The following is a 12,531-nucleotide window of genomic DNA, read 5'->3' as shown; positions in this document are numbered from 1 at the left end:
GTAGAAAAATTCTAACCCCTCACTATTTTGAGGAGATGCCTTGAAAAAGAATTAGAAAGGTGGATTAGTCCATTTTACACTGCCATGACAGAATACCACAGACTGAACAATTTATAGAACAGGAATTTATTTGGCTTATAGTTTTGGAGGCTCAGAAGTCCAAGAACAAAACATCTAGTGATGGCCTTCTTGCTGCATGATCCCATGGAAGGAGGGCAAAGAGAGGGCAAGAGAGAGCAAGAAGGGGTTGAACTTGTTTATATAACAAACCCACTCTCATAACTAACTCCCATAATGCTAACCCACTCTGGTTTTAATAGCATTAATTCATTCATGAAGGAAGAGCCCTTATGTCCTAATTACTTCTTATTAGGCCCCACCTCACAACACTGATTCATTGGTGATTGCATTTCCAACATGTCAACTTTGAGGGACACATTTAAACCACAGCAAGAGGTGAGTGCATTTCATAAACCTTTAGAAAAGAATGGTCAGAAATACCATCCAGTGCTTAGATCTGTTATTTCATATAGTTCACTAACCATTCATGTGTAGTTTTGCTTTGTTTTGTTATTTTGTTTTCACAAAAATGGAAACACAATCTATAGTTGTTTTCGCCTGATTTTTCATTTAATATTATATAGCGAACAGTTTTTCATGTCAAGCAAAATACAGATTTTCAATATTAGCTTTGTGTTAAAAATTATCCCATCAAATAATTCTAATACAAATTCTTCAACTAGATCTCAATTTTTAGACATGTAAATATTAATAGTTTCAGATTTTTTAAATGTTTACTTGACGTCGTTTGGCTCTGTATCCCCACCAAATCTCATCTCGAGTTGTAATCCCCATGTGTTGAGGGAGGGACCCAATGGGAAGTAATCAGATCATGGGAACAGTTTCCTCCCATGCTGTTCTCGTGATAGTGAAGGAGTTCTCATGAAATCTGATGGTTTTAAAAGCGGCAGTTTCCCCTGTGTTCTCCCTCTCTCTCCTGCCAACTTGTGAAGAAGGTGCCTGCTTCCCCTTCACTTTCTGCCAGGCTGTAAGTTTCCTGAGGCCACCCCGCCCATGTGGAACTATGGGTCAATTAAACCTCTTTTGTTTATAAATTACCCAGTCTTAGGTAGTATCTTTATAGCAGTGTGAAAATGGACTATTGCATTATTGTTTTATTATAAAGGATATTGTAAAGGACACAGATGAAGAGATGCATAGGGCAAGGTATGGGGGAAGGGGTACAGAGCTGCCATGTCCATAAAATATTATATGAATTTCTTTATCAGCCATGTGTGAGACAGCCCAAGGAAATATATTACATAGTAGAGTTTTACTATACCACCACTGCTTCAGAGAATTTTGTTAACAGGAAAGATCTAGTTTAAAGCAGCCACAGAAGCAGTTAGTGCTCTGCTGTATCTCTTTAGATCTCTTTACCACGTTCATGCGTGCCAGCTACTAATGTGCTTTTTAATCCTGATGGCCAGCTGTGAGTCTTTGTTGGGCTTCCTTCATGCTGCTGGAACCTGCTTTGTGCAAAAGGAAAGCCAGAAGTGCTTGGGGATTCACTTCCCCTCACCCCAGGGATAACCTTAACCAAAGACCGACTTGTTAAGTGTATATAAATACCCTAGCTTCCTTGCTTCCCCTTGGAAACTACTCCAAGGCATGGTCTACTCTATGTTCAAGATTCCCTGTGGAGCTGGACCATCATTCCCTGTGAGTCCTGCTTGCCTGGCCACCTTCCTTTCCCTGACCAATTTCCCATTACAATAAAATGTTCTGGGAACGTTTTCTAACAAATCACACTTCACAGAAGTCCCTGTACCACAACTGGCTTGTAAGAAAGGAAGAAGACATTTTGGTTGTGAGAGTTCAAATATAAATTCTTTAAAAAAAATTTTATTTTTGTCATGAACCCTTAGTCTAACAGAATACAATATATATTTCTTCTTTGGGAATTTGTATACTATGGCATTGTTTCAGTTTAATCAGCTAAAGAAAAAGTAGAGAGCCAAATAGAGGAAGCGACAGTTTGTGTTTTAATGGAAAGCACGCTTATGTGGTACTCAAACATCCCAGAGTCTAGTCTAGGTCTCTGAATAACTAGTTGTGTAAACCTGAGCAAGTCGTTCACCATTTCTAGGCTTCAGAATATCTGCTGATATTCTCTGGGGCTGAAGAACATCTCCAGGGTCTTTAAATACCTATGAAAATATTGCTATCTGGAAAGGCATATCTCAGTGTGGAGTTTGCGTATGCCTGTAATCATTAACTTTCATATTTCTTTGAAGATATCCACATTTCTATCATGTACTTTCTCATTCCAAGCTCATTTTTCTTCTGTCTTGACTTCTAAGGGAGGCCTGTTTTTCAGCCTTTGATGAGCAGCAGATTCTATCCCTACTGCTATAGAAAATTCATCATTCATGCCCCACTGCGAATTTCTGACTGTTTCACTCAACATATTACCAACTATGCAGCTTCAAAGCTTAATATGCTCAGCAGAGCAGTCATGCTTGCAGTAGACCAAAAACAAGAAAAACTGGATCTGCCTCACATATATTTGTGGAATCTGAGTTAGCAGAGTGGGAGAAGAAACAGTCTTTGAGACTAAGAAGCTGTGTCCTCCTCTTGTGTTGTTTAGAAGCTGCAGTGTATTAATGAGGAAGCAGAGGAAGGCCTGAGAGAATTCAAGTTTTCCCTGTAGGGCAGCAGACTCCTTCATTTTATTTAATAATGAATCACAGTCCAATTTCTCTGCAAACAAATGGATTTGGAGAGGTGGCAACTTCTAGGTGGGATTAAGGAATTTAAAAGAAGCAAATCCCACCTCTATTTAAAACTGAAGCTTCAAGACAAAGCACTATATACACCCACAAGAGGGAAAAGATTTACAAATATGATAATAGCAAAAGAATGGAGAGAATGTTGATCAAGTGGAACTCTTTTACACTATTGGTAAGAGTGTAACTTGTACAGCCATTTTGGAAAGAACCATGCCATAACCTGCTGAAGTTTAGTAGATACACATTTTATAGACATGCCTTGGGTAAATACGTACAGAGCCCTTGCACAGAAACGCAAGTTCATAAAAACATTGTTCCTATTCATTAAGAATGGGTAACCCCTCAAATATCCAAAGGTTCATTGACAAGGATATGGATAAACAAATGAATAAACTAGTAAATTATATTCCTCCACAATAAAAAGGAATAAACCACATCAAACAAAACTTCAGAAATAAATATTTAAACATACTATTGAAGTCAGGTAGCGCAATGCTACCTTTGTTCTTTTTGCTTAGGACCGTCTTGGCAATGTGGGCTGTTTTTTGGTTCCATATGAACTTTAAAGTACTTTTTTCCAGTTCTGTGAAGAAAGTCACTGGTAGTTTAATGGGGATGGCATTGAATCTATAAATTACCTTGGGCAGTATGGCCATTTTCACGATATTGATTCTTCCTATCCATGACCATGGTATGTTCTTCCATTTGTTTGTGTCTTCTTTTATTTCATTGAGAAGTGGTTTGTAGTTCTCCTTGAAGAGGTCCTTCACATTCTTTGTAAGGTGGATTCCTAGGTATTTTATTCTCTTTGAAGCAATTTTGAATGGGAGTTCACTCATGATTTGGCTCTCTGTTTGTCTGTTATTGGTGTATAAGGATGCTAGTGACTTTTGCACATTGATTTTGTATCCTGAGACTTTGCTGAAGTTGCTTATCAGCTTAAGGAGATTTTGGACTGAGACAATGCGGTTTTCTAAATATACAATCATGTCTTCTGCAAACGGGGACAATTTGACTTCCTCTGTTCCTAATTGAACAGCCTTTATTTCTTTCTCTTGCCTGATTGACCTGGCCAGAACTTCCTATGTTGAATAGGAGTGGTGAGAGAGGGCATCCCTGTCTTGTGCCAGTTTTCAAGAGGAATGCTTCCAGTTTTTGCCCATTCAGTAAGATATTGCCTGTGGGTTTGTCATAAATAGCTCTTATTATTTTGAGATATGTTCCATCAATACCAAATTTTTTTTTCTTTTTTTTTTTTTTTGAGACGGAGTCTCGCTCTGTTGCCCAGGCTGGAGTGCAGTGGCCGGATCTCAGCTCACTGCAAGCTCTACCTCCTGGGTTTATGCCATTCTCCTGCCTCAGCCTCCCAAGTAGCTGGGACTACAGGCGCCCGCCACCTCGCCCGGCTAGTTTTTTGTATTTTTAGTAGAGACAGGGTTTCACCGTGTTAGCCAGGATGGTCTGGATCTCCTGACCTCGTGATCCGCCCATCTCGGCCTCCCAAAGTGCTGGGATTACAGGCTTGAATACCAAATTTATTGAGAGTTTTTATCATGAAGGGCTGTTAAATTTTGTCAAGGGCCTTTTCTGCGTCTATTGAGATAATCATGTGGTTTTTGTCTTTGGTTCTGTTAATATGCTGGATTACATTTTTCAATTCATGTATGTTGAACCAGCCTTGCATCCCAGGGATGAAGCCCACTTGATCATGGTGGATAAGTGTTTTGATGTGCTGCTGGATTCAGTTTGCCAGTATTTTATTGAGGATTTTTGCATCGATGTTCATCAGGGATATTGGTCTAAAATTCTCTTTTTTTGTTGTGTCTCTGCCAGGCTTTGGTGTCAGGATGATGTTGGCCTCATAAAATGAGTTAAGAAGGATTCCCCCTTTTTCTACTGATGGGAATAATTTCAGAAGGAATGGTACCAGCTCCTCCTGATACCTCTGATAGAATTTGGCTATGAATCCATCTGGTCCTGGACTTTTTTTGGTTGGTAGGCTATTAATTATTGCCTCAGTTTCAGAGCCTGTTATTGGTCTATTCAGGGATTCGACTTCTTCCTGGTTCAGTCTTGGGAGAGTGCATGTGTCCAGGAATTTATCCATTTCCTCTAGGTTTTCTAGTTTATTTGCGTAGAGGTGTTTATAGTATTCTGTGATAGTAGTTTGTATTTCTGTGGGGTCAGTGGTGATATCCCCTTTATCACTTTTTATTGCATCTATTTACAGTAACCAAAACAGCATGGTACTGGTACCAGAACAGAGATATAGACCAATGGAACAGAACAGAGCCCTCAGAAATAATACCACACATCTACAACCATCTGATCTTTGACAACCCTGACAAAAAAACAAGAAATTGGGAAAGGATACCCTACTCAATAAACAGTGCTGGGAAAACTGGCTAGTCATAAGTAGAAAGCTGAAACTGGATCCTTTCCTTACACCGTATACAAAAATTAATTCAAGATGGATTTGAGACTTAACTGTTAGACCTAAAACCATAAAAACCCTAGAAGAAAACGTAGGCAATACCATTCAGGATATAGGCATGGGCAATGACTTCATGTCTAAAACAACAAAAGCAATGGCAACAAAAGCCAAAATTGACAAATGGGATCTCATTAAACTAAAGAGTTTCTGCACAGCAAAAGAAACTACCATCAGAGTGAACAGACAACCTATGGAATGGGAGAAAATATTGGCAATCTATTTATCTGACAAAGGGCTAATATCCAGAACCTACAAATAACTCAAACAAGTTTACAAGAAAAAAACAACCCCATCAAAAAGTGGGCAAAGGATATGAACTGACACTCCTCAAAAGAAAACATTTATACAGATACAGCCAACAGACACATGAAAAAATGCTCATCATCACTCGCCATCAGAGAAATGCAAATCAAACCCACAATGAGATACCATCTCACATCAGTTAGAATGGCAATCATTAAAAAGTCAGGAAACAACAGGTGCTGGAGAGGATGTGGAGAAATAGGAACACTTTTACACTATTGGTGGGACTGTAAACTAGTTCAACCATTGTGGAAGACAGCGTGGCGATTTCTTGAGGATCTAGAACTGGAAATACCATTTGACCCAGCCATCCCATTACTGGGTATATACCCAAAGGATTATAAATCATGCTGCTATAATGACAAATGCACATGTATTTATTGCGGCACTATTCACAATAGCAAAGACTTGGAATCAACTCAAATGTCCATCAGTGACAGACTGGATAAAGAAAATGTGGCATATATACACCATGGAATACTATGCAGCCATAAAAAAGGATGAGTTTATGTCCTTTGTAGGGACATGGATGCAGCTGGAAACCATCATCCTCAGCAAACTATCGCAACAACAGAAAACCAAACACCACATGTTCTCACTCATGGGTGGGAATTGAACAATGAGACCACTTGGACACAGGAAGGGGAACATCACACACCAGAGCCTGTTGTGGGGTGGGGGGAGGGGGGAGGGATAGCATTAGGAGATATACCTAATGTAAATGATGAGTTAATGGGTGCAGCACACCAACATGACACATGTATACATATGTAACAAAGCTGCACATTGCACACATGTACCCTAGAACTTAAAGTATAATAAAAAAGAAAAATAAAGAAAAATAAACTTACTATTGAATGAAAAAAGCACATCTCATAAGACTATAAACTGTTGTCATTTTTGTAAAGGTCAAAATCAAACAATGCAAAACTAATTAAACAATGAATTGTTAAGAAGTGTCTACATATACAATTTTAAGTACTATTTAAGAGAAAAATACAAAATCTAAAGTAGTCATTATTTCTAGGTGGGGGTGATCAGGGAGGCAGAGAGGCAAGAGAGTAACACATAAATAAAAAAATTCTATTAGTATTGTTCTAACTCTTACATGGGTGCTGGTTTCATGAGAATTCACCTTATCATTATGCTTCATAATCCTCATATGTATTTTATCATGTTGTTTTTTAAGTATGAAATATTTCCTAAGAAATAAATTTTTTTTTTTTTTTTTTTTTTTTTTTTTTTTTTTTTTTTTTTTGAGACGGAGTCTCGCTTTGTCGCCCAGGCTGGAGTGCAGTGGCAGGATCTCAGCTCATTGCAAGCTCCGCCTCCCGGGTTTACGCCATTCTCCTGCCTCAGCCTCCCGAGTAGCTGGGACTACAGGCGCCCACCACCTCGCCCGGCTAGTTTTTTGTATTTTTAGTAGAGACGGGGTTTCACCATATTAGCCAGGATGGTCTCGATCTCCTGACCTCGTGATCCGCCTGTCTCGGCCTCCCAGAAATAAATTTAATTAAATGAGAATGCAACTCAAAAAGGGATGTAAAACAGAGCAAATCAGCTAAAACGGACTCCTTTCTTGAGTATCCCATTGGCATTTGTGGGCATTCTTTAATGTGTCACTTTCCAAATTTATCCATGTACATTGGGCCAGGGGTTGATCTATATGGAATACTGCCTTTCAATTCCTTCATATTTAGATAAGAAGAATAATTCCTATTCTACCAAACCCACCAATTTTCTGAAAGAATAAAATTCTTTTGTATGAGTTGGTGAACTGAGAAATGTTTCATAAGTGTTACATAGAATTGTTATCATCTTCCCAAGTCTACCTCAGGAGAAAGTTTGAGGACAAAAGTCAGGAAGGAGAAAGCCCTCGAGAATCTTAAAGAGGGATAAAAAGGGCAATGGTCTAAGAAAAACTAACTTAAGAAAAGACTTAATTCAGACATGATTGGTAATTGATCCAGAGCCTTTGCTTATTTTTTTCTCTAATTTATATTCTCTTGATCCTTATAGAAATTTAGCAGATTAAAGAAAAGGACAATAAAAAAGCAAAACAGTTTCTATGCAGTTTCTGTTAATTATTAAACTAATTTGACAGTGAATACTAATACACACCCCAGGTACTTTATAACTTAATTTCTCTGAAGCCACATACCCACCACCTGTATGATCATTATAAATGAAAAATTCTGTGAAGTCAAGTTAAATAGATGTAATTTAGAAATCTGGAGTTTTATCAGTGCTATTAGCATCAAGTGTCAGAATCAAATATATAATTTTCATAATATTTTCATAAAATGAAGTTAAGAATTCAAAAGATTATAAAAATGCATTTTAACATATTTTCCAAAAAGTTTGCTTGATGCCAAGAAAATTAGTCAAAAATTGAAAAGCCACGAAAACAACTTTTAGACATTGTTCTCTCTCTGACAATAATTTGTTGACTATTTTTCTTTCTCAGTTGAGTGGATTGAATTATTTTACACAATTGACTAACTGAGTAACTTGACATAGTCTTTGTCTTCTTGCTTCTAATGACAGCCCAGCATGACCATAACACCTTGACCAGAGCCACCCAAATGGCCTGTTTTGAGGTCATCCCAAGCACATTTATCATTAGTAAAATAATTGGGCTGTAAAATAATCACATCCTGATTTCTTATTTAGGAAGATGATTAGCAAACAGTTACACAGTTGCAGTGGACAAGCAGAAGCACAGAAATATTCAATGACTTTCTCAAGGTCACACAAGGACAAAACCAAGAACAGAATATAGGTTTCCTACCTTTCAGTCTAATGAGATGTATTTCCAAGTCTATATTGCCTTCTTTACTTATTCACAGAAAAGGAGAAACCCAATTACCATAAGTATGACACTTTGAACTGGATTTCAGTTCATTACCCAATGACCAGAATACAGAACAATTTTTTTTCTCTCTTTCCTCTGGTTTGTGCACGGGGCCATTGGGAGTAAAAACTTTTTATCAAGTCCCATCTTCCTACACAGGAGTGTGAGAGGTGATGAGACAGTCCTGCTGTGAGTGGCCTGCAGCTGTTTGGCTAAGTGTATTGGCATCTCTTCTTCAACCTAGTTTTAACTATCTGAAATTCTGGGCAATAGTCCAGTCCCATTATGTGGGTTCTAGGATTTAAATTAAATGTGAGAGAAAGAGGACTTCCATGACCTCACAGCTAAGCCATAGTCTCTGACTCAGTTTACCAGAGGCCTTGCATTTCCAGGAGTGTGAGCTACATGAGCAGCTATTAATAACTACAAGGAAACTGTTAATCACTCTCCAATGTAAAGGCTGTCTGAGCTGCTTTAATTCAGCACCTCTCCCAGTTACAAGTATAAGGAGTCTGCCTACCACTATACCATTAGTTATCAGTTCCTTGTTTTTATTAGACACTAAGTATAGGGATATCCACAGTGGGCAATGTGATGAGCCCTGAGTATATTCCTATGGAACAGACTGATATTAGCCCTGCTGGTCCACCAACAGTTCTAGATGCAGTTGAGTAAGAAGCTTACCAGACAGCATGAGGGCAACAGCTGAAAGAGCTCCAAGATACAAATAATGAGAAGTGCTCAAAAACTAGGAGGTCTGCAAGTAAATATCTGGTTTCCATGTGGTGTGATGCCTCTTACTGTGGTCTTTTCCAGGCCCATCCACTTGACTCTTCCCAAGCAGTAGGCTCTCCTCTTCCCATAACAGATGCTATTGGTATCTCAACAAGATCCCCTTATATAAGCCTGGTCTGTGGGTATTGGATGCAGATGGCTCACTTCTGAACCCTGCCTATCTTGGAGATATCTGGGAGGTCACATACCAACCCCTAGTAGCTCATAGCCAGTGGATGATACCATACCATAATAGGTGAGCCCAGTAGATGCTGGCCACACAAGCTCCAAAGTTCATTTCATCAGGATGAGACTATGCTTCACCTGAACTCATATTTTTCTTAGTTTCTTCTGGTGTACCCTGCTTTCCTCATTTCCTTACAGGTTCCACTACTGGAGAGCCCTCCTTCACTAAATATTTGCATAAGAATCCTCTTCTCAGGCTCTGATTCTAATGGGCCCAATCTTAAAACATTTCCCAAACCAACCTTTCAGAATTAGCTCCGAGGTCACTAGTACTCTTCTCTGGTAATCTCCTATTTTCTTTTCCGCAGGTGAAAATGCTTTTGTCCTTCTTTGTTTTGCCCAGAATATATCTTTTCTTTCCTTCTTCTATCTTCTTCACAACTCCTATTTCCTCCTATATTTTTCCTCTAATATTATTCCTCTATTATTCTATTATTTTCTTATTCTTCCAGTGGTCCCATATACCCAGAGAGCTTATCATTAGCAATTTAAAAATCTAGCTCTCTCTTTTTCTTGAAGGCAGAAAGAAAAAGAAGTTTTATTACTTCATTGGAGGGTTTATCTTTAAACCCTCTTTCAGTAACATCTTTCAGTATTGTTATGAGACTTAAAACCTACAGAGAACTGGTACATAGTAGGATTATAACAAACGGTAGCTAATAGTATTACTTTATCTGCATATGCTAATCACTCCAATTCCATCAGGTAGTGAGGACCTTTAGCTACCATGTCAGCCTTGCCAGGTCTCTAATGATTGGAAAAAAAAAAATGACTAAATGTACATTAGGACCTTTGAATATCCAGATTTGTTCCCTTTCCTCAATTCCAGTAATGTGGACTCCTGGGAATGGAAGACATTTGAAATCTGTTTAAGCTTCATCTGTCCCGTCTCTGAAACCAGAATCAGTTCCTGTATCTTCAGTTACTAGCTGTGATCTCACCTAATCCGAAAGTGTCACAGAACGTATACATTGTTATCCCAATGACTAGTACCACCACTGCTCAGAAACCATATGAAATACCCCAGTCTGATCTAAATATGGAACACTAGCCATTTTTTCTCAGAAACTTGCTTTATGAATAATTGCTTCTCTTCATCATCTGTCTTATTTTATGCCATTCTCCCCAGTGACAGACTATTAAGCTGCTGGTCAAATTACTACATGCAATTGACTATATGTACTATATACTGTATGATTACAACTACATGGCATTGAGGATGTAAAAGATCAGTGGTTACAAGGAGTTGGGGTGGGGAAAAGGGGAGGAATGGATAGGCAGGGCACAGAGGATTTTTAGAGTAGTGAAAATACTGTATGTACTAGAATGATGAATACACACCATTGTACAATTGTGCAAACCCATGGAATGTACAATACCAACAGTGAACCCTTGAGCTAACTCCAAACTTTAGGTGATTATGATGTGTCAATGTGGATTCATCAAGTGCAACAAATGTACCACTCTGGTGGAGGATGTTGAAAATTTGAGAGTCTATGCATGTGTGAGAGCATATGGGAAATCTCTATACCTTCCTGTCAATTTTGCTGTGAACCTAAAACTGCTCTGAAAATAGTATTTCTTAAAACAGAGAGTTGTACATTTATCCAACATGCCTGGATCACAAAGGAGAGATAAAGAAGACTCTATAGCTGTCATAGGATTCAATCATGCAGTGATTATAATGTAGGTAGGATTCCAGAATACTCTCTTGATCCCATTAAAGACATACCAAAAGAAGTGATATCCAGATATGAAACAACGAGATGATTGAAAGCTACAAGGGCTGAAAAAAATATGTAACCAAACATGCAGCGTTTCTGGCTCCAGATATTTGAATTTGCTGTTTTTTCTAACCACACTCCATAAAGGATAGCACAGGTATTGATACCAGGCGGTTATGCTGAGGAGCCACCACCAGGCATTCTTGATGTCTCTGTTCTTCAGGCTATGAATGAAAGGTGCAACGTGAGGGTGACTGTGGTATATACCATTGAGGCTACCACACCCGTTCTTGGGGGAGGTGAGACAGCCAAACTAAGGTATACTCCAAGGCCTGTTCCATAAAATAAGCAAACAACTGACAGGTGAGAGCAATGGGTGGAGAAGGTTTGCTTTACACTTCCCACCTTTTATAGTGTTATGAGGATGGAGAACATAATTTGAGTATAACAGTAAAGGAGCCCTGAGAATGGACCACAGAGATGGCACCAATAAAATGCATTAATGTGTTATTGGTGACAGTGTAAGAACAGGAAAGGTGGAGAAACTGAGAAGGGTCACAGAAGAAATGAGGAATTTCTACATTTGCATGAAAGAACTGTGACACCATCAAACTATACAGCTGGGTTTCCAAAAGACTGATAAAAAAAAGAGAGAGAGAGAGACCAGAAGCAGGAGGCCACAGAGGTGGGGATCGCTGATCCCTGTGTAGTACAGGAGATGACAAGTTGCCACAAATGGGTCATAGGCCATCACAGTCATGAGTAGATTGTGCTAACATCCAAAAATAATTTTAAAAGGCATCTATTTCAGACAGCTCACATATAAAATGATTCTGCTGTGAGTTTGGATGCCTACAGTTATCTTTGAAATCATGGCAGGGGTGAAACCAATGTCAGCTAAGGACAGGTTGAAGTTCATGGGGTTGTGGAGGTGAGGCCAAAGCTGACAATCAGAAGGATGTGAGCAAGTTTCCAAGCACTGTGACTAGGTTCATGGTTCAGGGACAGCCTGAAGAGGAAAGGCTGCAGTTCCAGGTCATCTAAGAAGTGTAGGAGGAAGAATTCCAAAACACGAGGTAGATTCTTTGGTCCCATGTTGCTGAGACACATTTTTCACTTATTTCCTTCTGTGATACTCATCTTTCCTTTACGTAGACCCAAGTTTCTGACTTGTATCATTTTCCTTCTCTATGAAGACCTTTTTAAAAAACAAAACAAGACAAAACAAAACATGTTTTGCAAGGAAGATCTACTTGCAACCAATTTCTTCAATTTTTGTTTGTATGAGAAAGCCTTTCCTTTTGAAGGACATTTTCATAGGATACAGAATCCTAGTTTGGTAGG

The sequence above is a fragment of the Macaca mulatta genome, chromosome 7 (genome assembly GCF_049350105.2).
Source record: "Macaca mulatta isolate MMU2019108-1 chromosome 7, T2T-MMU8v2.0, whole genome shotgun sequence".
NCBI classification, from domain to species: Eukaryota; Metazoa; Chordata; class Mammalia; order Primates; family Cercopithecidae; genus Macaca; species Macaca mulatta.
This window is presented reverse-complemented; position numbering follows the sequence as displayed.